Here is a 23,261-nt window from a genome sequence, read left to right as displayed (position 1 = left end):
ATATATACGTATATGTGTGTTCAAATACACACACATAAAGAAATGTATTTACCTGTAGAATAAATAGAACTTAACTGGTTTTCTTTGAAGCCACATATAATCTGAAACAACTCAATTCAAGTGGGAAAAAAATGAGATTTAGGGACTCTCCAAGAAGGGAATAGACCACTTCTCCTGAACTAGATTGAGAGGAAATATAAAAGTTAATTTTAGAATAAACTTCTATGAAAACAATCTAGTTTACATAATACTTTTATACATTTCAGCCGAGATCTGACTCCTCAGTTAAATAGCAAACAGGGAGCCCTTGATGTGTGAGCTGGAGAGTAAAACAGAGGTATTTGACTGTATAATCCCTCAAAATGTACCATCTGTGGAAATAAAATTGATTTCAGTATATGCACTTAGCTAAATTTGTTGTATATCATATATGTTTTACCTGTTAAAGAAATAAACCAGGTTAGTCAATTTAAAGGGTACTTTTAAAATTTTCTTATTGCTATCAAATATTTGTAATCAATATATTATTGAGAAAATAAATGTAATGTACAAAGTGCCAGACACATGGGTGTTGCTTGCTGGTTGGTGCACTTTACTTCTATTAAAGTTCAGGACATGTGATAAAGTATAAAGAAAATGAAAATATGAAAAGCGAATGGTTGAAAACAGAAACTCGGGGCTTCCATGGCCGTCCACTGGTTAAGACTCTGCACTTCCACTGCAGAGGACGCAGGTTCGATCCCTGGTTGGGGCAATAAGATCCCGCATGCTACGCAGCATGGCCAAAAACAAAAACAGAAACTCTACTATGAAGAGTTTTAAATATTTGTATTATTATTCAATTAAACATGTTCATTGTCAAGAATGTAACATTTCAACATGATTTACATTCTCTGAAAAATATAATTTACTTAGTGGATGAGGGTATACTTTTGTTAAATAATCTAGTAAAAAAATATATAAAGAAATGGACATTTCCTGTAGAAGAAACAGACTTAACTGGTTATTTTCTTTGAATCCAACTGTAATCATGTGTCTTATTATTCTGAAAACCTGAATAGTCCTTAGAATTCCATATTTATTTGCTGATTTTCACCAAGTAACGATCACATGATCAGTTGTAATATTTAGTGTGGTGTATCAACTCACAGGCTGATATAAAGGCCCTTAGTCACCACAGAGCTATGCATAGTTCCATAGAAGTTTGTTTGTTTTGTTTTGTTTTGTTTTTCTCTGTTCCTTAAGATTCTTGTTTACCCAGGAGTCATACTCATGATCTATGTTTTGTTGCAAAAAAGTTTTCCCTGTTCTTGAAGATTATTCTTTACCCAGGAGTCACAGTCATGGAAGAATATCAAGTACTAGCACATTCTGCCAGAACATAATAAGGGCAAATACACTTGCAGATACACCCCAAGAGGAATTCTGTATTGAGATCAACTATGAACAAACAGCTATTATTATTATTAATCAGCCTAAAGAGAATACAGTTAGAGGAGAAGGGAGTACACTGGAGTGAGAAATAATATGGAGATAGATTGATCACTAGTTCACACACCCTGGTGTCTTGGGCTAAAATTATTTTGACTGCTATGAGAAAATAGATTTCAAGAGGCTTCTCTACGTTTCTAAAAATATTCATTCATTGTTAGCTAACAGAATTGTACTGTAAAAACTAGATAGTAGTTCATAGTACTATTCCCATAATTTCAATTATTAAATATGTGTATAACCTATTTGGTTTGTGAGTAAGCTTATTGAGGTTAGGGGTCTACCCTAACCCATAGATATAGCTGCTTTACTTGTCACAAAATGAATGAATCAAACTATCAAATAAACAACTGGTCTTCAAGTATTGATTCATTTAAAATAAGCTGGGGAATTTACACTACTGATTAGAATGATTCTATAGGAATATTTTATTTTTCCTTTTTTAGTCCATAGATTACTTGATACAATATAGAAATGTGCAAAAAGAAAAGCAGAAGAGATATTGAATGAAGTAAAACAAAGAGGAAAGTCTTCTTTAAATATTTTCATATTTGCAAAAGTATTTTCTCCTTCTGTTTCAAAAGGTTTTTTCAATTATATGTAATTTCCTGAAGTAACAGCATCAAACACGTAATACTACTCGAGGTTATACTTAGATTTATTTTATTAAATTATTACCATATGCATTTTCTACTTATTCTATAAATAATCAACTGTGACATTTGAACTTACGATACATTCACTATTTACTAGCTATGGAGTATTTGTTAAAATATTTAAATGTGCCCAGATTAAGATTCCAAATCTGTAAAATAACAATTAAATGATTCATGCCACAGCAGTTTTGTGCTGATTTAAATAAGACATAATTGAGCATGACTGCATATGGTTCCTTTATCCTACCCTTCTTTGTCAAGAATGTCAATCATGTGTTGAACTATAAGTGACCTGTGGGCAGTAATTGTGTTTTGAGTATGCTTTGACAAAGTACACTTTTGAGTGCACCTTTTGAGTACTCACTGAGAAAAAATGAATTAATCTGCAATTGATCATTGACCATCTTATGGGGAAGATGGTCACTGACCATGCTTTGAGAAGTAGCATACTTGACTTTTGAGTGGAGCAAGATTTTCTTCACCTAGTAAAGGCAAATTATTTCTGCTAACATCATATAAAAATGTATGCATCAACTTTCAGAATAGTCCTTACTTTAAATAAACACTAGGAAAAACATATTTCAATTGTGGCAATACAAAAATTCCATGTATTGTGCCACATGCTCTTCAGGGAACTAAAATTTGGTCAGGGAAAATGGGCTGAAGAGCAGTATATCAGTAGCTTAATGGAAGTGACTTTAAAGCTTAAAGTCAGCATTTTTCAGTTTTCTATAAATGACACAACCAGATTGAATTATGAATAAAATAAAAACTACACATTCCTCAGGATACCTAGATTTGATCCTTATCCTTGAACCGTCCTACCAGCCATCATCTTAATCATAATCGCCCTACCCTCTCTACGAATTCTCTATATAATAGACGAAATCAATAACCCCTCTCTTACCGTAAAAACAATAGGACACCAATGATACTGAAGCTATGAATATACCGACTACGAAGACCTAAACTTTGACTCATACATAATTCCAACCTCAGACCTAAAACCAGGCGAGCTGCGACTGTTAGAAGTAGATAATCGAATGGTCCTACCCATACAAATGACAATCCGAATGCTAGTCTCCTCAGAAGATGTATTACACTCATGAGCTGTCCCTTCCCTAGGCCTAAAAACAGACGCAATTCCTGGCCGCCTAAATCAAACAACCCTAATATCAACACGACCTGGTCTATTCTATGGACAGTGTTCAGAGATTTGTGGCTCAAATCACAGCTTCATACCAATCGTTCTCGAACTAGTACCTTTAGAGAATTTTGAAAAATGATCCGCATCCATATTATAATCTCACTGAGAAGCTAAACCAGCGTTAACCTTTTAAGTTAAAGATTGAGAGTTATAAACTCCCCTTAGTGATATGCCACAACTAGTTACATCAACATGGCTCCTTACCATTCTCTCTATGATCTTCACCCTATTCGCATTACTTCAACTAAAAATCTCGAAGCACTTTTATTCCCCTTCCCCTAAACCAATGGACTCTAAACTACAAAAACAACAAGCCCCTTGAAACCACACATGAACGAAAATCTATTTGCCTCTTTCATAGTCCCAGTTATACTAGGTATTCCCATTACTACCCTGATTATTATACTTCCCACTATATTATTCCCAGCACCAAATCGATTAATTAATAACCGTATAATCGCTATCCAACAATGACTTACCAAACTCACATCAAAACAACTAATAATTACACATAACCCCAAAGGACAAACCTGATCCCTAATACTCATCTCACTTTTCCTTTTCATCACTTCCACAAACCTTCTTGGAATACTGCCTCACTCATTCACACCTACCACTCAACTCTCTATAAACTTAGGCATAGCCATTCCATTATGAGCTGGTACCGTCTTTGTCGGCTTCCGTAACAAGACAAAAATATCTCTAGCCCACCTTTTACCATTAGGCACACCCACTTTCCTAATTCCTATACTAGTAATAATCGAAACAATCAGCCTATTTATTCAACCTTTAGCCCTAGCAGTACGGCTAACAGCTAACATCACAGGAGGACACCTACTACTACACCTAATTGGAAGCGCAACTCTTGCATTAATAAGCATTAGTCTATTCACAGCCCTCATCACATTTACTATCCTTACTCTATTAGTTATTCTCGAATTCGCTGTAGCCCTAATCCAAGCCTACGTATTCACCTTACTAGTAAGCCTATACCTGCAGGACAATACATAATGACCCACCAAACCCACTCATATCATATAGTAAACCCCAGTCCTTGACCACTTACAGGAGCTCTCTCAGCATTTCTCATAACATCAGGCCTAATCATATGATTTCACTTCAACTCAATAATTCTACTGACTTTAAGTTTTTTAACAAATGCCCTAACAATATACCAATGATGACGAGACATCATCCGAGAAAGTACTTTCCAAGGCCAACATACACCAACCGTTCAAAAAGGACTTCGATATGGCATAATCTTATTTATCTTATCAGAAGTCCTATTTTTTACAGGCTTCTTCTGAGCCTTTTACCACTCAAGCCTTGCCCCTACTCCCGAACTAGGAGGCTCCTGACCACCAACAGGTATCCACCCCTTAAATCCACTAGAAGTCCCACTCCTCAATACTTCCGTACTATTAGCTTCTGGTGTATCTATTACTTGAGCCCACCATAGTCTCATAGAAGGTGATCGCAAGCATATACTCCAAGCCCTTTTCATTACAATTATACTTGGCCTTTATTTCACCCTACTCCAAGCATCAGAATACTATGAAGCCCCATTTACAATCTCAGACGGAGTTTACGGCTCTACTTTCTTCGTAGCCACAGGCTTCCACGGACTACATGTCATCATTGGATCTACTTTCCTCATCATCTGCTTCATACGCCAAATAATGTTCCACTTCACATCAAATCACCACTTTGGCTTCGAAGCTGCTGCTTGATACTGACACTTCGTAGACGTTGTATGATTATTCCTCTATGTATCAATTTATTGATGAGGCTCATAGTCCTTTTAGTATTAACAAGTACAACTGACTTCCAATCAGTTAGTTTCGGTGCACTCCGAAAAAGAACAATAAACCTTCTATTAACACTGCTAACGAATACAACCCTAGCCCTACTACTAATACTTATTGCTTTTTGACTTCCCCAACTAAACGTCTATGCAGAAAAAACTAGCCCTTACGAATGTGGCTTTGATCCGATAGGATCTGCTCGCCTACCCTTTTCCATAAAATTCTTCCTAGTAGCAATTACCTTCCTCCTCTTTGACCTAGAAATCGCTCTTCTACTCCCCTTACCTTGAGCAATCCAAACAAATAATCTAACAACAATACTTCTTATGGCCCTATTCTTAATCTCCTTACTAGCAGCTAGTCTAGTCTATGAGTGAACCCAAAAGGGCCTAGAATGAGATAAATATGATACTTAGTTTAAAATAAAACAAGTGGTTTCGACCCACTAGACTGTGATCTAAACTCACAAGTACCAAATGTCCCTAGTCCACATTAATATTCTAATTGCCTTTACAGCATCCCTCACAGGCTTATTAATATACCAATCCCACCTAATATCCGCATTATTATGTCTAGAAGGTATAGTACTATCACTATTCATCTTAGCGGCCCTTACAATCCTAAATACACACTTCACCCTAGCCCACATGATACCAATTATCCTCCTAGTATTTGCAGCCTGCGAAGCAGCTATTGGACTAGCTTTATTAGTCATGGTCTCCAATACATATGGTACTGACTATGTACAAAACCTCAACCTCCTTCAATGCTAAAATTTATTATTCCTACTATCATACTTATACCCCTGACCTGACTATCAAAAGGTAATTTTATCTGAATCAACACTACAGCCCATAGTTTGTTAATCAGCTTTACAAGCTTACTCCTACTTAACCAATTTAACGATAATAGCCTTAACTACTCTTTAACATTTTTCTCTGATTCCCTTTCCACACCACTCTTAATACTAGCAATATGACTTCTCCCCTTAATACTAATAGCAAGTCAATTCCACCTCCTAAAAGAACCACTTGCCCGAAAAAAGCTTTGCATTACAATACTAATCATACTACAAGTCCTCTTAATTATAACCTTCACCGCTACAGAACTAATTATGTTTTATATTACATTTGAAGCCACATTAATCCCTACTCTCATTATCATTACCCGTTGAGGCAACCAAACAGAACGACTTAACGCTGGACTCTATTTCTTATTCTATACACTTATAGGATCTCTCCCTTTACTAGTAGCATTAACATACCTACAAAATACAGTAGGTTCCCTAAACTTCCTACTATTGCAATACTGAACTCAACCATTATCAACCTCCTGATCTAACACCTTCATATGGCTAGCTTGCATGATAGCTTTCCTAGTAAAAATACCCCTTTACGGATTACATCTTTGATTACCCAAAGCACATGTAGAAGCCCCCATTGCAGGCTCAATAGTCCTTGCAGCTGTACTACTAAAACTCGGGGGCTATGGAATACTACGAATTACATCAATCCTTAATCCCCTAACAGAACACATAGCCTACCCTTTTCTTGTACTATCCCTATGAGGAATGATCATGACCAGTTCCATTTGCCTGCGCCAAACAGACCTAAAATCACTAATCGCATACTCCTCAGTCAGCCACATAGCACTCGTCATTGCAGCTATCCTTATCCAAACCCCTTGAAGTTACATAGGAGCTACCGCCCTAATAATCGCTCATGGTCTTACATCTTCCATACTATTCTGTCTAGCAAACTCAAACTACGAACGCATTCACAGCCGAACCATAATCCTAGCACGAGGACTACAAATCTTTTTCCCACTAATAACTACCTGATGACTATTAGCATGTTTAACAAATCTCGCTCTACCTCCTACCATTAATCTGATCGGAGAACTACTCGTAATTATATCAACTTTCTCATGATCAAATCTCACTATTATCCTAATAGGAGTAAACATTGTAATCACAGCCCTCTACTCCTTATATATACTAATCATAACACAACGTGGCAAACACACACATCATATCAATAATCTCACCCCTATCTTTACACGAGAACATGCCTTAATAGCCCTACACATTATCCCCCTCCTACTCCTATCACTAAATCCTAAAATCATTCTAGGACCTCTTTATTGTAAGTATAGTTTAAAAAAACCATTAGTTTGTGAAACTAAAAACAGAAGATAAAACCTTCTTACTTACCGAAAAAGAATTACAAGAACTGCTAACTCATGCACCCCACACTTAACAATGTGGCTTTTTCAAGCTTTTAAAGGATAGTAGTTATCCATTGGTCTTAGGAACCAAAAAATTGGTGCAACTCCAAATAAAAGTAATAAACTTATTTACTTCTTCCACCCTACTCACACTACTTATACTAATCACCCCCGTCATAGCATCTAGTACAAACTTCTACAAAAACAACAAATATCAACACTATGTAAAAAATATAACCCTCTTTGCTTTCATCACCAGCCTGATCCCAATAATAACATTTATCCACACAAATCAAGAAATACTCATCTCAAACTGACACTGAATCACCATTCATACTCTTAAATTAACACTCAGCTTTAAAATGGACTACTTTTCACTTATATTTGTACCTGTAGCACTATTCATTACATGGTCTATTATGGAATTTTCAATATGGTATATGCACTCTGACCCCTACATCAACCAATTCTTCAAATATTTACTCATTTTCCTCATCACTATAATTATTCTCGTTACAGCCAACAACCTCTTCCAATTATTTATTGGGTGAGAAGGAGTAGGAATTATATCTTTCCTACTAATTGGCTGATGATTTGGACGAACAGATGCCAATACAGCCGCCCTTCAAGCAATCCTATACAACCGTATTGGAGACATTGGATTTCTTCTATCTATAGCCTGATTCCTGCATAATACAAACGCATGAGATCTACAACAAATCTTTACACTTAACCAAAATCCACCAATCCTCCCTCTCATAGGACTTACACTAGCCGCAGCCGGAAAATCGGCCCAATTTGGTCTACACCCATGACTACCCTCGGCAATAGAAGGTCCAACTCCAGTCTCAGCCTTACTTCACTCAAGCACAATGGTCGTAGCAGGAATTTTCCTACTTATCCGCTTCTACCCTTTAACAGAAAACAATAAATTCATTCAAACAGTAATACTTTCTCTAGGTGCCCTCACTACCTTATTCACAGCTATCTGTGCCTTAACCCAAAATGATATTAAAAAAATTATTGCTTTCTCCACCTCCAGCCAACTTGGCCTAATAATAGTAACATTAGGCCTCAATCAACCACACCTAGCATTCCTGCACATTTGTACACATGCTTTCTTCAAAGCCATGTTATTCTTATGTTCAGGCTCCATCATCCATAATTTAAATAATGAACAAGACATTCGAAAGATAGGAGGACTATACAAAATTCTTCCCTTCACCACAACTGCCCTAATCATCGGCTGTTTCGCACTAACAGGAATACCATTTCTTACAGGATTCTATTCTAAAGACCTCATCATTGAAGCCGCCACTTCGTCTTATACGTCTTACCTGCTGTGTATTTTCCTTATCAACTGTTCCCCTCAACTTCAAATGTAGGTGCTTTTCCACTTTGCCTAATAAAGCCATACCATTTTTGCTGTAGTGACTCTTCCAAGACTATTGACTATTCAAGGCAACCTGTTATTATAAGCTCTCATATTATCTTCCTCATGTGTTTTTCTCAGCAGTTGTCACAGTTGTAAATTTCCTGTTTGATTATATGTGGTGTATGTGTTGTGTGTGTCTGAGTATGTCTCCCTCTGAGACTATAAGCTAGAGTATGTGATGGGAATGTATTTTTGTTTTGAGTCACCATTGTAGCTCATGGTTTGGCACAGCATTTGGCATAAACTAGGACCTCAATTACTATTCTGAGTTTCATTTCTTCTATTACAGAAAAGTACTACCAATGCTATTAATAGTAGCACTTTTAAATCCATTTTATAAATGTTTTTATTTTTTCATTTTTATACATAAAAATTAAAATCTGACTTATACTTTAATAGTGCCTTCCACCCCCACCCCCATTGTTTTCTTTTAATTTGTTATGACTCATCACTTTGTCTCCTAACCTGCAATACTTTCTCAAGACCTGACCCTGACTCTTTCCTTCCCCCACTGCTCACTGAGCACCTGAACCCCATCATGCTTTCAAAATCCCTTTTTTGGGGTTTTATCTGAATTTCTTCATCAACCACCCTTGCCGTCTCATTCTTCCACCTCCATAACTGAAGCAAAACTCCTAACTTTTCCCTGGGAACAGTTTTAACAGTTAGCAGTTTAACATTGTATTATGTGTGGTGATCTACACAGCCTGACATCCTGGTGCAGCCGGGACATTTCCCCCTCGTGGAGCTCAGCTAGTCCCTCTGAAGAGCCACATGCTAGAACTGTTCTTACTTTTATGGGTTTTTCCCCATCAATTCTTTGGGTCCTAATCTCTGTTTTTCTCCCCTACTCTCCCTCTCTATTCCAATGTAAATGGTTACATAGCATCAGTGTTTAGAGTTACCATCATTTATTTAATCTCAAACTTAAAACTTTTAGCCAATTACATAGTCTTAGCTACTTAGCTGATTTTTTAATGTATTTATAATTGCTTTTTTAGATTAAATTCTTAGTTTCTCCTCTTAGCCTTGGTGATTGAGCTCTAAATTCTCTACAAGGGTAAATGAATACACAACGTCAGTGAATGAAGATTTATACTTAGTTCTACAAACTATATAACTGGATGAGCCAGAGATTCAGAGGAAGGGATTTGGTTAAAAAGAAACTGCTAAAGTTAAAGGGCATTTATTTGGCTTACTGGGACTTACAGAAGTGTTGAAGAGGACTACGGTATTAGGAGGAGGAAAGGGAGAGAATCATTTCAAGGGAAGGGAGTATGGGAGATAATGTGGCCAAGTCATCTTTCTATTAAAATTGTACTGGATAGGAAGGGCGTTCAAATAATGGAAATGGGATTTCAAAGGTTTAATTTAGGTCAAAGCGTTACATTAGCAAATGATAAATGCCTGAAAGAAGTGGCCCTATGAACATTCCTTTGAATTTCTTCACTTGCTCTGGCCTTCATGTCATTTTTAAATGGTCATTTCAATTTTCAACTTCAAATCAGCACTTTATTCTTTCCTGCTGCAAGTGTTTTTGGTCTCATTAATGATTAATGATAAAACATATGCTCCTTGAATACTAATACTCCCCTTAAGTGTGGAATTCTTCACAGAAACCATCTTATTTTAAAAACACACCCAGAGATGCAAAGTATCTTGTTAGGTTTTTCTGTTAAACAGTGAAGTGTTTTAAATGGCTCTTCCAGTAGTCTTTTAAGATGCATTCATTTATTTGTTTGAAGAAAGGAGATATGCTCAGGAACCATTTAAAAACCTTTACTTAATGTCTTTTCTAAAGCCCTAGGGAAGACTGGGATGTAAATCAAGAAATGGAAGGCATCTGGAAATACATCTTTATAAATTCAGAACTAAACTGTCCTGGGAGTTTGGGGCTCCTACTATCAAATTATAGAATTCCCAGAAGACCCTAAAGGATCTGATGTTCATATCAGTAACTCAAATATACAAAGTCCCAAGTTTATCATGAGGTTTTTGAATGGAAAAAATAGTTCTGACATTAACTTCCATAGGGACCATCAAAACAGCCGATGGCTTCACTTTGCAAAACTGTGATGTGGACAGTAATTTTACCATTAAAATGATAATCCCTGTTGGGCAACACAATGATTCTTGCCATATCAAATATGATTTCAAAAGGAATGATAGTGCTGAATCTGTATTTCTTTAGGTTTAATTCCCTGAACAATAAAAAAGAAAGCAAAACAAAAATGATGAAATCCTTGTAGTGATTTTACAATGCTAATTCTCAAGATTCAGGCTGAAGTCTGTCCTCTGTTTTATGTGGTATCGTACAGGACATTTAGTTAGATTAGTAGTCTAGGTCCTAGTGACCTCCTGAGTACAGTGGTCATTCTTTCCCTAAGCCTATATTGTAAATCTTGTGATTAAGCCTCCACCAGAAATTATTGATATACAGTTGGTCAGCAGTTGTACTTAGAATTCCACTGTTTTTGCTCCTGATAATTTTTGTTTGCTCTTGATGTGAATTTCATGAGTAGAAAATAAAATCCAGTTTCCAAAGTGAAATAAGGAACTTTGTAAACGTGAAACAAACAATGAAAGAAAAGAGGAAAATGACAAAATTAGAGATATAGTCAATTCTTGTTATTCATGGTAGTTCTGTTCTATCAAGTTGTGTGGACGCTGAATTAACAAACATGGAAATTCAGGGTTAGGTTCCTGCAGAGCCTCTGTTCACAACACTTAGACAACTGATCAATACATACTTTTATGTCTGTTTCTGATTAAAAACACCTTATTTAGTGTGTATTGTTAATTCATTAACATTGAACTCAGACACTACAGCACTATAACTCTTGCCTGAACACTTATCTAACATGCATTTTTCCCATAAAGCACGTCAGAGCCTTTTTGTGCTTAGGAGCACAATAGCCCTCAATACTATGCTCTTGGGGCATTTTTCAGAAATAAAATCCACATAAAAGCACAAAAACAGAGTGTAAAGTGGTACTAAATAGACTGCACAAAGGAGACTTGTTTACAGTATGAGAATTGCAACACGAAGGCAGAGCATCATCCTACTCCACCTCAACTGGGGAAGTGCACTGTGGGGGACTCATATTTTGTGCAGCTCTGTGTCATGTCCACAAGTGACTGTGAAAATGTTGTGAACGTTGATTTTGGGATTACAAATAAGTTTTTGTGAGTATTCAAATTCTTAAAAACCAAATCTGTGAATAAAGAGAATTGACAGTATACCTCAAATGATTTAGAAAAAACATGTATTTTCTTTTTTTTTACAAGAGACCGTTGAATTGGGTACTTCAGAAAAATATTTCCTAAGAAGATACCCCTTTCAGTGACCTAATGGATGATGGCATGTTCAAAATATTAATCTAGAACTATTTGAAAATCCTGGGAAGATGAAAATGCCAAATGTTGCTATATCCTTTAATATTTTACTCTTTCACTATTTGAGATGTGTAAAATACCACATACATAATTACTAGGTATTTGGAACATTTCTATTTCTTCCTTAGAGAGTTACAATTTTTGGACCCAAACCTTTTATTTTTCTATTGATATATATATTTTTCATGATGTTTAAGTATACTTTATAATTAAATGATGTTATTTTTGTATCTCTTATTAATAATTTCCTTTGGTTTCCAATTTAGTTATTTGCTTTTTCAGTTGAATTTATTTGTGCTGCTAGGTCATAATTATGCTGTGGTCTTGGCAGCCTGGGGCTGAGAAGTAGTTTAGAGTTTATCAAATACAGGATATCCTTCTTCATCTGACTCAGCTGTTTTTCTTTATCATAAATCTAGTATGTAAAATGCACTTTTTCTGTTAAAATCTAATGCACTTTTTCTGTTAAAACCTAACTCCTTCAGTTCCTTTCTTTCTGTCTTACTGTTGAATTTTCAAGTATGTAGTATCTGATAACCCCATTATAATGAACTCTGGGTTGCAGATGTATACGGCTCCAGAATCTGAGTTCAGAAAACTTGTAGAAACAAGTTGAGTTCCTTTGCTTATTCTAATTCCATAAGCCTGTTTTCAAGCTTTCATTTTTTTTTTGTTCTGACAATAAAATTTAATTGAATTGACAATTCAACAGGTACATAATGTCTCTTTGTATATAGGATTATGACTGTTGTATATTTTTTTTGTTTTGTATTATGATAGGTCGTGGATCATATTATCTTTCACCTTCCTCTTTGCCTATTTTTCATGTTGGCTGCTGCTTTATAGTTTATTTTTCCCCAGTATTGTATGATGAGTAAACAAAAGTAAAGAAAAAAATGGCAGAAATAAATAAATGAACAGGGAAAACACAATGGAAAATATTCCAAGAGTATAATATATATAAAAGGAATAGAGTAGATATCTAGAAGGTAAGAGTTAATCAGTGAAGCATTAATAGAAACATAACAAGAACTTTGATAATAACCTCATGATATGAACTCACTTAAAAGTTACATGAGGGGGGACCTTCAAGATGGCAGAGGCCTAAAACGTGGAGATCACCTTCCTCCCCAAAAATACATCAAAACTACATCTACATGTGGAACAACTCCTACAGAACACCTGCTAAACGATGGCAGAAGACCTCAGACTTCCCAAAAGGCAAGAAATTCCCCATGTACCTGGGTAGGGCAAAAGAAAAAAGAAAAAACAGAGACAAAAGAACAGGGACTGGACCTGCACCTCCGGGAGGGAGCTGTGAAGGAGGAAAAGTTTTGACACACTAGGAAGCCCCTTCACTGGCGGAGATGGGTGGTGGGTGGGGGTGAAGCTTCAGAGCCACAGAGGAGAGTGCAGCAAGAGGGGTGCAGAGGGCAAAGCAGAGAGATTCCTGCACAGAGGATCAGTGCCAACAAGCACCCACAAGCCTGAGAGGCTTATGTGTTCACCCACTGGGGCGGGTGGGGGCTGGGAGCTGAGTCCTGGGCTTTGGAGTTCAGATCCCAAGGAGAGGAGTGGGGTTGGCTTCGTGAACACAGCCTGAGGGGGGTAGTGTGCCACAGCTAGCCAGGAGGGAGTCTGGGAAAAAGTCTAGACTTGCCTGTGAGTCAAGAGACCATTGTTTCGGGGTGCATGAGGAGAGGGGATTCCTTCCCCATCTGCACACAGAAGGCAGAACACTGCCTAAAGGAGCTCTAGAGATGGGCATAAGCCATGGCTTTCAGCTTGGACACCGGAGACAGGCATGAAACACTAACGCTGCTGCTGCAGCCACCAAGACTCTGGTGTGCAAGTGCAGGTCACTGTTCACACACCCGCCCCCAGGAGCCTGTGCAGCACGCCACTACCAGGGTCCTGTGATCCAGGGACAAATTCCCCAGCAGAACACATGGTGCACCTCAGGCTGTTGCAACATCACGCTGGCCTCTGCCGCTGCAGGCTTGCCCCGCATTCCAATTATAACTACGTACTCCTCCCACCCCCCAGCCTGAATGAGCAAGAGCCCCCTAATGAGCTGCTACTTTAACCACGTGCTGTCTGGGCAGGGAACAGATGTCCTCAGGCGACCTACACACAGAAGTGGGGCCCAAACCAAAGCTGAACCCCGGGAGCTGTGCGAAAAAAAGAAGAGAAAGGGAAATTTCTACCAGCAGCCTCAGGAGCAGTGGATTAAATCCTCACAATCAACTTGATGTATCCTGCATTTGTGGAATACCTGAATAAACAATGAATCAACCCAAAATTGAGGCGGTGAACTTTGGCGGCAACTGTAGACTTGGGATGTACTGTCTGTGACTTATTTGTTTCTGATTTTTATGTTTATCTTACTTTAGCTTTTAGCACGTGTTACCATTGGGGGATTTGTTTATTGGTTTGGTTACTCTCTTCTTTTTTTTTCATTTTTTTTTATTTTAATAATTTTTAAATTTATTATTATTTTTTCTTTATTTTTTTCTCCCTTTTCTGCTGAGCTGTGTGGCTGATAGGGTTTTGGTGCTCTGGCCTGGTGTCAGGCCTGAGCCACTGAGGTGGGAGAGCCGAGTTCAGGACATTGGACCACGAGAGGCCTCCCAGACCTACATAATATCAGTCGGCAAGAGGTCCCCCAGAGACCTCCATCTCAACGCTAAGACCCAACTCCACCCAACGGCCAGCAAGCTCCAGTACTGAATGCTCCATGCCAAACAACTAACAAGACAGGAACACAACCCCACCCATTAGCAGAGAGGCTGCCTAAAATCATAATAAGTTCACAGACACCCCAAAACACACCACTGGACATGACCCTGTCCACCAGACAGACAAGATCCAGCCCCACCCAACAGAACACAGGCACCAGTCCCCTCCACTAGGAAGCCTACACAGGCCACTGGACCAAGCTCACCCATTGGGGGCAAACACTAAAAACAACGGGAACTACGGACCTGCAGCCTGGAAAAAGAGACCCCAAACACAGTAACTTAAACAAAAGAGGAGACAGAGAAATATGCAGCAGATGAAAGAGCAAGGTAAAAACCCACCACACCAAACAAATGAAGAGGTAATAGGCAGTCTACCTGAAAAAGAATTCAGAGTAATGATAGTAAAGATAATCCAAAATCTTGGAAATAGAATGGAGAAAATGCAGGAAACGTTTAACAAGGACCTAGAAAAACTAAAGAGCAAACAAACGATGAACAGCACAATAAATGAAATAAAAAATTCTCTAGAAGGAATCAATAGCAGAATAACTGAGGCAGAAGAGCTGATAAATGACCTGGAAGATAAAATAGTGGAAATAACTACTGCACAGCAGAATAAAGAAAAAATAATGAAGAGGATTGAGGACAGTCTCAGAGACCTCTGGGACAACATTAAATGCACCAACATTCGAATTATAGGGGTCCCAGAAGAAGAAGAGAAAAAGAAAAGGTCTGGGAAAATACTGGAAGAGATTATAGTTGAAAAGTTCCCTAACATAGGAAAATAAATAGTCAATCAAGTCCAGGGAGCACAGAGAGTCCCATACTGGATAAATCCAGGGAGAAACACACCAAAACACATATTAATAAAACTACCAAAAATTAAATTGAAAGAAAAAATATTAAAAGCAGCAAGGGAAAAGCAACAAATAACATACAAGGGAATCCCCATAGGTTAACAGCTGATCTTTCAGCAGAAACTCTGCAAGTCAGAAGGGAGTGGCAGGACATATTTAAAGTGGTGAAAGGAGAAAACCTACAACCAAGATTACTCTTCCCGGAAAGGATGTCATTCAGATTCGATGGAGAAATTAAAACCTTTACAGGCAAGCAAAAGTTAAGAGAACTCAGCACCACCAAGCCAGCTTTACAACAAATGGTAAGGGAACTTCTCTAGGCAGGAAACACAAGAGAAGGAAAAGACCTACAAAAACAAACCCAAAACAATTAAGAAAATAGTAATAGGAACATACATATCAATAATTACCTTAAATGTAAATGGATTAAATGCTCCAACCAAAAGATATAGACTAGCTGAATGGATACAAAAACAAGAACCATATGAATGCTGTCTACAAGAGACCCACTCCAGATCTAGGGACACATATAGACTAAAAGTGAGGGGATGGAAAAAGATACGCCATGCAAATGGAAATCAAAAGAAAACTGGAGTAGCAATTCTCATATCAGAAAAAATAAACTTTAAAATAAAGACTATAATAAGAGACAAAGAAGGACACTACATAATGATCAAGGTATCAATACAAGAAGAAGATATAACAATTGTAAATATTTATGCATCCAGCATAAGACCACCTGAATACATAAGGCAAGTGCTAACAACCATAAAAAAATGACAGTATAACAGCTGGGGACTTTAACACCCCACTTTCACCAATGGACAGATCATCCAAAATGAAAATAAACAAGGAAACACAAGCTTTAAATGACACATTAGACCAGATGGGCTTAATTAATATTTATAAGACATTCCATCCATAAACAAGAGAATACGCTTTCTTTTCAAGTGCTCATGGAACATTCTGCAGGATAGATTATATCTTGGGTCACAAATCAAGCCTCGGTAAATTTAAGAAAACTGAAATCGTATCAGGTATCATTTCCGACCACAATGCTATGAGACTAGATATCAATTACAGGAAAAAGAACTGTAAAAAATACAAACACATGGAAGCTAAACAATATGCTACCAAAAAACCAAGAGATCACTGAAGAAATCAAAGACAAAATCAAAAAATACCTAGAAACAAATGACAGTGAAAACATGACGGCACAAAACCTATGGGATGCAGTAAAAGCAATTCTAACACGCAAGTTTATAGCTATACAATCCTACCTCAAGAAACAAGAAAAATCTCAAAATAAACAACCTAACCTTACACCTAAAGCAATGAGAGAAAGAATAACAACAACAGAAAACCCCAAAGTTAGCAGAAGGAAAGGAATCACAAAGATCAGATCTGAAATAAATGAAAAAGAAATGAAGGAGACAATAGCAAACATCAATAAAACTAAAAGCTGGTTCTTTGAGAAGGTTATCAAAATTGACAAACCATTAGCCAGACTCATCAAGAAAAAAAGGAAGAAGGCTCAAATCAACAGAATTAGAAAGGCAAAAGAAGTAACAACTGACACTGCAGAAATACAAAGGATCATGAGAGTCTACTAAAAGCAACTACATGCCAATAAGGTGGACAACCTGGAAGAAATGGACACATTCTTGGAAAAACACAACCTTCCAAGACTGAACCAGGAAGAAATAGAAAATATAAACAGACCAATCACAAGCACTGAGATTGAAACTGTGATTAAAAATCTTCCAACAAACAAAAGCCCAGGACCAAATGGCTTCACAGCTGAATTCTAGCAAACATTTAGAGAAGAGCTAACACCTATCCTTCTCAAACTCTTCCAAAATATAGCAGAGTGAGGAACACGCCTCTGCTCATTCTACGAGGCCACCATCACCGTGATACCAAAATCAGACAAAGATGTCACAAAGAAAGGAAACTACAGGTCAGTATCACTGATGAACATAGATGCAAGAATCCTCAACAAAATACTAGCAAACAGAATCCAAAAGCACATTAAAAGGATCATACCCCATAATCAAGTGGAGTTTATCCCAGGAATGCAAGGATTCTTCAGTCTGCGCAAATCAATCAACGTGATACACCATATTAAAAACTGAAGGAGAAGAATCATATGATCATCTCAATAGATGCAGGAAAAGCTTTCAACAAAATTCAACACCCATTTAAAATAAAAACTCTCCATAAAGTAGGCATAGAGGGAACTTACCTCAATATAGTATTGGCCATAAATGACAAACCCAGAGCCAATGTTGTTCTCAATGGTGAAAACCTGAAACCATTTCCTCTAAGATCAGGAAGAAGACAATATTGCCCACTCTAATCACTATTATTCAACATAGTTTTGGAAGTTTTAGCCACAGCTATCAGAGAAGAAAAAGAAATGAAAAGAATCCAAATCAGAAAAGAAGAAGTAAAACTGTCACTGTTTGTAGATGACATGATAATATACATAGAGAATGCTAAAGATGCTACCAGAAAGCTACTAGAGCTAATCAATGAATTTGGTAAAGTAGCAGGGCATAAGATTAATGCACATTAATCTCTTGCATTCCTATATACTAATTATGAAAAATCTGAGAGTGAAATTAAGGAAATATTCCCGTTAACCATTGCAACAAAAAGAATGAAATACATAGGAATAAATATACCTAAGGAGACAAAAGACCTGTATGCAGAAAACTATAAGACACTGATGAAAGCAATCGAAGATGATACAAACAGATGGAGAGATATACCATGTTCTCAGATTGGAAGAATCAACATTGTGAAAATGACTATAACACCCAAAGCAATGTACAGTTTCAATGCAATCCCTGTGAAACCACCAGTGGCATTTTTCATGAAACTAGAACAAAAACTTTTCCAATTTATATGGAAACACAAAAGACCCCGAATAGCCAAAGCAATCTTGAGACAGAAAAACGGATCTTCAGGAATCAGGCTCCCTGACTTCATACTATACTACAGAGCTACAGTAATCAAGGCAGTATGGTACTGGCACAAAAACAGAAATATAGATCAATGGAACAGGATAGAAAGCCCAGAGATAAACCCATGCACATATGGTCACCTTATCTTTGACAAAGGAGGTAAGAATAGAATGAAGAAAAGACAGCCACTTTGCTAAGTGGTGCTGGGAAAACTGGGCAGCTACACGTAAAAGAATGAAATTAGAACACTTCCTAACACCGTACACAAAAATAAAGTCAAAATGGATTAAAGACCTAAGTGTAAGGCCAGACACTATAAAACTCTTAGAGGAAAACATAGGCAGAATCCTCGATAACATAAATCACAGCAAGATCCTTTTTGACCCACCTCCTAGAGAAATGGAAATAAAAATTAAATAAACAAATGGGACCTAATGAAACTTAAAACTTTTGCAAGCAAAGGAAACCATAAATAAGACGAAAAGAGAACCTTCAGAATGGGAGAAAATATTTGCAAACGAAGCAGCTGACAAAGGATTAATCTCCAAAATATACAAACAGCACATGCAGTTCAGTATCAAAAAAACAAACAACCCAATGCAAACATGGGCAGAAGACCTAAAGAGACATTTCTCCAAAGAAGATATACAGATTGCCAACAAACACATGAAAGGATGCTCAACATCACTAATCATTAGAGAAATGCAAATCAAAACCACAATGAGGTATCACCTCTCACTGGTCAGAATGACCATCATCAAAAAATCTACAAACAAATGCTGGAGAGGATGTGGAGAAAATGGAACCCTCTTGCACTGTTAGTGGGAATGTGAATTGGTACAGCCACTATGGAGAGCAGTATGGAGGTTCCTTAAAAAACTACAAATAGAACTACCATATGGCCCAGCAATCCCACTACTGGGCATATACCCTGAGAAAACCAAAATTCAAAAAGAGTCATGTACCACAATGTTCATTGCAGCTCTATTTACAATAACTAGGAGATGTAAGCAACCTAAGTGTCCATAGACAGATGAATGGATAAAGAAGATGTGGCACATATATACAATAGAATATTACTCAGCCATAAAAGGAAACGAAATTGAGTTATTTGTAATTCAGTGGATGGGCCTAGAGTCTGTCATACAGAGTGAAGTATGTCAGAAACAGGAAAACAAATACCGTATGGTAACACATATATATGGAATCTTAAAAAAAAAAAAAAGGTTCTTATGAACCTAGGAGCAAGACAGGAATAAAGATGGAGATGTAGAGAATGGACTTGAGGACAAGGAGAGTGGAAGTGTAAGCTGGGACAAAGTGAGAGAGTGGCATAGACATATATACACTACCAAATGTAAAATAGGTAGCTAGTGGGAAGCAGCCTCATAGCACAGGGAGATCAGCTCGGTGCTTTGTGTCCATGTAGAGGTGTGGGATAGGGAGGGTGGGAGGGAGACACAAGAGGGATGGTTTACGGGGATATATGTATACATATAGCTGATTCCCTTAGTTTTACAGCAGAAACTAATACAACATTGTAAAGCAATTATAGTGCAATAAAGATGTTTAAAAAAATTACATGAGACCATGCTGGATACTAATTGTTTCATGCATTGTTTGCCTTAACCAAAAATAAACACAGGCAAACATGAATACCATTGCCTGATGAATGAACCTTGGGCCTGATTTTTCAGAAATGTAAAGGGGGCAATTTTAGATATTGTAATTTAACAACCATGAAGAATCAGAAGTAAAAATTGCCATGAATGTCCTTGGAGAAAGATAAATGTTGGAGAGTTTTCTGCTAGAACACTGGTCAGTGAGATCCCTTTATCAGCAGTCTTGCCATTATCTGGGAATTTGTTAAAAATGCAAATTCTTGTATTGACCTCATGCCTTCTGAATCTAGTTTTCTTAGAATAAGACAGATCAAAATGTGTTTATATAAAAGGCTCCCTTGTATTTCTTACGCGCTCTAAGTCTGAGAACCACTGAGCTAGCACAACATGGGGAAAGAATAAGTAAGGACTGTGTGTGTGTGTCTGCAGGTACTACATTGTGCATAGAAATACCATGTAAGTAATATAGTAATTGGATATTATCAAAGATAATGACATCTACACATACCAGACAGTATGAAATCTAGAGTCAAACAGGTTCTCAGTAATTCAGTTTCTTTTTCTCACAGCCAGTATATTTTGATGCTGGATACTGATTCTGGCAGAGTGAAGACGGGCTTTATTATGTCTCCTCAGAGTGGGGATGCTAGTGTGTTGATTAGCCTGTGGGCAGTGAAATCACACTGCCTGGGTTTAACTCCCGACTCTCCCACTTACTATCTGCATGACATCACACCAATTACTTAATATCTCTTTGCCTTTTTGCTGATTTGTAAAATGGAGAAATCAGTGATACTTACAGGTTTGTGGTGAGGATTAAACAAATGAATACTTTTAAAGTAGTACCTGAAATGTATTTGAAAAGTAATAAAATTTTAACATTAGGTCTTATTTGTATGGATTCATTGCTAGAAATAATAGTGTACGTATTCTTAAATAGAATTGCATGAAGAGAGTCTATGTCCTACTTCTCTGTATTCCCTAAAAATATCTAAAAATTCAAATTAATTTGCATGGGAACCTATAGAGTGATAGTTTGGCATTTTTCTTTAGTACATGTATTTCCTATAATCCTAGAATCCATTTTTCCTTTTGTCCAAATGGCATTTTCCCATGTTCTGTCTGTCATTGGCACAGTCTCCTAATTTTGAAGCAGAACTTTATCTTAACTACACAGATGTTCTTTGCTAGTTTTCTGGAGTTTAACAATGTGCCTGACACTCCATTTTCCTGACAATTTGGTGAAATCCCTTTATGTCTTTGTATGCAGGTTCTGTGCTTCAGAGGGAGCTCTTTTACCCATGTTTTGAAATGGGACATCCCTGTCAGTCACTGCAGCCTATTGTATTTTTCTAAGACTTGCACATTGATCCTTAATCTGTGTCCCCTGAAAGGCTGCTATTTTTCACTATTTCATTTGACTTGCTAAGTTTATGGTTCCAATTAAAGGATCTGGGTCACAGTTATAGCAGTTGAACACTGTCATCCGAAAGATCACAAATTTCATACACCAGTCTACTCAGTCTTATCCACATAACATCAATTACAACAGTCCTATAAGTGTCTAACAGATTTTGACATTTATGTCTTTATTGGCAATAATCTTAAGGGGGCCTATCCTTATATTTGAAGCATAAAGGTACTTAAAAGTTACAATCTCTGATGCTAGCATTCGGAGACTTTGAATGCCCAAATCTGTTAGCTTCTTGAATGGTCCCAATGCTTTATAGATGCTTTTAAAGTACCTTCAAATAGTTGAGCTGGAATTAGGTGAATCCTATAGTTAAGCAATCCCATGGATGCTGATGGGAGAGGAAATTGAAGGTCTTTCAGATTAAAAGTTCAAATTGTGATGATTGCACCTTTTAGCCTCCAAACTGGCTTTACCTTGATCTCCCTAAGCCTGTTCAGTTCATCATATTGAAAAGATTATGACATTTTCTAAATCACCTGGGGGGAGTATTCCATTTCAATTCAGTGACTAAGTCTTTCCCTGAGCCTACAGTAGTATCCTGCTGCGTTTAGTCCTTTAATGTGGAAGTAATTCTTATGTTTATAAAGTTTTGTGGCTTTTAAATCCCACAAGGAAGCCTCACACTTTAATGTGAGATACGCTAAAAAAAAATTATTCACTGTACCTCAACTGGCCTAAAGGAAAAGCTTATCAAAGGTAGGGAAATGCTAGCCAGAGCCACTTTAAACATCAGTAAAGAGACATCACTGAAAATAAAATCACACAGAATAACCTTTTGATGTTGGGAATTTTGAATTGAGATGCTAAATCTGAATCTTCATTTTTCACAAATAACATTTTTATAATTTCAAAAATTATATGTAGGGCTTCCCTGGTGGCACAGTGGTTGAGAGTCCACCTGCCGATGCAGGGGACATGGGTTCGTGCCCCAGTCCGAGAAGATCCCACATGCTGCGGAGCGGCTGGGCCCTTGGGCCATGGCCGCTGAGCCTGCGCGTCCGGAGCCTGTGCTCTGCAATGGGAGAGGCCACAACAGTGCGAGGCCCGCGTACCGCCAAAAAAAAAAAAAAAAAAAAACAAGTTATATGTACTCTTGGGAGGAGATTTTTAAAATCTTAAAAACAATAGACAGAAAGTACCTTCAGTTGAATACAGCCATAACTCTATACATCTTTTCCAGACTTATTCTATACATGCACACATGAATTTAAATAAAATCAGTTCTCTGAATTTAGCATTACCTTATAAATTTTGTCCAAGCCATTATATTTTTGAATTGTTTTTTAATATCTTATAGATGAACCACAATATTGAATTTCCTTATTTTTATTAACATTAATTTTGGGTTTTCTGGAACTATAAATCAATTATAAAGTCATGAA

This window comes from Leucopleurus acutus (genome assembly GCF_964270905.1).
Source record: "Leucopleurus acutus genome assembly, chromosome: 4".
NCBI classification, from domain to species: Eukaryota; Metazoa; Chordata; class Mammalia; order Artiodactyla; family Delphinidae; genus Leucopleurus; species Leucopleurus acutus.
This window is presented reverse-complemented; position numbering follows the sequence as displayed.